Source organism: Symphodus melops (assembly GCF_947650265.1).
Source record: "Symphodus melops genome assembly, chromosome: 1".
Lineage (NCBI taxonomy): Eukaryota > Metazoa > Chordata > Actinopteri > Labriformes > Labridae > Symphodus > Symphodus melops.
Genome location: NC_136691.1, coordinates 23,737,795 through 23,740,406, shown reverse-complemented (window position 1 = coordinate 23,740,406; position 2,612 = coordinate 23,737,795). Strand labels below are relative to the sequence as shown.

General features: G+C 35.0%; 1 long non-coding RNA gene across 1 annotated transcript; it reads right to left on the bottom strand.

Moving 5' to 3' along the window:
• Nucleotides 1-1,594: 1,594 nt before the first annotated feature.
• Nucleotides 1,595-2,612, bottom strand: LOC306831875. Its single transcript, XR_013780144.1, has 4 exons — nt 2,345-2,612; nt 2,060-2,215; nt 1,907-1,993; nt 1,595-1,655 (listed from the first exon to the last, which is right to left on the bottom strand). It is a non-coding gene; the product is annotated as an uncharacterized lncRNA (long non-coding RNA).

Sequence of the window (2,612 nt, the reverse complement as noted above, 5' to 3'; positions counted from 1 at the left end):
CACCTGGACAAACTACAAGCAGACATATGTTTATTACAAGAAACTCATCTCACTGACTCCAACCAAAATAAATTAAAATCACCATAATTTACTCATGTTTTCTCCTCAACCTACAATAGCAAACAGAGAGGGGTTTCTATTCTGATTAACAAAAAAGTTTCATTTGTCCACAATTCAACCATCACTGATAGAGAAGGACGTTTCATTATAATAAATATATCAGTCAACAATAACCCCATCACAATTGGTAACATATACGGCACAAACTCTGATAATCAGTCATTTTTTCATAACTTTTTTTCATCCATCTCCAATAACTCCAACTGTCCGATCATCATACACTATAAAAAGCAACCTATAGAATCTACTCAATAAAATTGGTGTAACAATTTGCACTCAGTTTGATTGTGTACATTTTACCAAATTTTTTTGAGCAGAGATTACCTGAATGTATCAGCTATAATATACTCAAATAAATTAGTTAAAGTCTACTTAATCTTTTGAAATAGATTTAACAACTAGATACCTATGAAATGTGAGTAATATTTACTCACGATTATAGTGTATTTGTAGCACATATTTTATGTACTTAATATGTTTTAATACTTATTAACCAAAATAACAAGTTAATTACTTTTTTAAAGAAAGTTTGTTTAACCGAAAAGTCAATGACAGACACAAGAGACGATTTTAACCATGACATGTACTTTTTTAATTGTTTCATCATTAAACATTAAGGACAAGTAGCATTGAGCCCGAAATATGTAACATGTAAACTAACAAAACTTTTTTATCTCAAAATATAAGTTGAAGTATTACCTGGGAAATATGCAGAACATACATAACCTGTATGAGTCAAGCATCTTTTACAAATTAAGATACAATTCAGGAAAACAAAGTGTTGTACAATAGAAAATATTATTGAGACCTGAGGCAGATTGTATTTTGCTAAACTTTTGGCTAAATGGTGTTAAATATACTAATACAATAAAGTAGTGTAAAAAATGTATCAGTAAAAGTCAAGTCCAGAAATGATCTACACACAAGAATTTCAAAGGGATGAAAAAGAAAAAAGTGTACAAAATATATTGACGGTGTATTTCAGTGTCTTGGTGTCTGAAATACAGTATGTAATGTGTAAACTTAACAGATGTTGTTCATGGAATCAGATTAGATCATAACTTTACCCGAGTAGTATTCAAAACGTGAAGTGTTTAGTCTCTTTCCCCTGAGAAACAGTCATCCAAAAGAAAAGATTTTTTTTTAAATCTAGACAAACGCTGAGAGCCAAAAAAAAGGATCTCAATTCACAGAACACACTTTGTACTAAAAAGTCCTACAGTATGCAACAGGTAAGGTCTCATTGAGCCTAAATGAAATGAGTTCATTCAACAACCATACTTCTGAGGAGCTCAACCTTATTGCTCCATCAGTTTACAGAATACTTTGAATGTGTATTTCCATCTTTTGGGTTACTCAAGGTTGAGAGCGTAAACCAATCCCACCAACAGCATACATGCCTCTTGGTTTGATTTCCACACGTGTTCAGTACCTTGTCGCCCTTGATAGAAACATTTTCTGGGCACACCTCAGCTATAGGGTCCTAGATCACAAGCACCTTCATGGTTTGATCTGTGGTCCTCGTGTTCATCATCCTGGAAGAAAAGAAAAGGTGATTTCTCTGTAAATTGACCATCAAAAATAACTAATCCATTCATACACCCCTGATACAGCAGGGAGAGCAATTCGGGCTGTGGCGTTGGGCTGACTTGCCCAAGGACACATTGGACATGTTGCTCACAGGAGCTGGGGATCGAACCCTTTACCTTTCGGTTGAAAGACGACGAAATTCAGTTGTCAAAAATGTAACCATTGTGTCAGAGTTAATAATCAATTAATAACATACCTGGCAGTCTAGGAACAGCTCTTTCTTTTGTTCTCCAAGGTACTCGATGAGGCAACTGACAACCACCTTTCTGTCAATACTGAGGGACTTAAGTTACTTTACTCATGTCTGCAAACTGAGTTTTGCAATTTTCAAGAAAAACTGAAGAATTACCTAGTTTTTAGTATTGAAGAGAGGCTGTATCCTTGTAGCAGCTGCTCCTCGTTTGGCATGCATCAGCTGCAGAAGACTTGGTGTGTGCTCATGTAGTTTCAGCAGAAATGTCTATTCCCAGGGAACAGTGGTTATACATCGGAACTCTTCCTCGATCTAAAAATCAGTTAAGGGACAACATTCTCAACTTCAAAGGGTCTGACTAGTATTCATTAGACTAATTAGATTAATTGTATGAATGCAATAATTTATTTGATTTATAAACAATAAACAAAACTTTCTTACATTTTGTTCCTCACTTAACAGTCCAGGCCGCCTCTCTTTGAAGGCAGTGAGCAGGGCTGAGGGTCACTTGGTCTGAAAAGGTTTTTGACATATTTTCTCCAGTTATTTTTGTGTTTTGATTTAGTAAAGCTACATATTTTACACAAGCAATTCATTGACAGCAAAGAGCCTTTCAGATAGGATACAGTGGTTGCTGTGCACCGGTGTCAAGCCCATTCATTGTCTATTGTTAAAAAAATAAAAAACAGTTTTGCTCTGCACAAGAGTG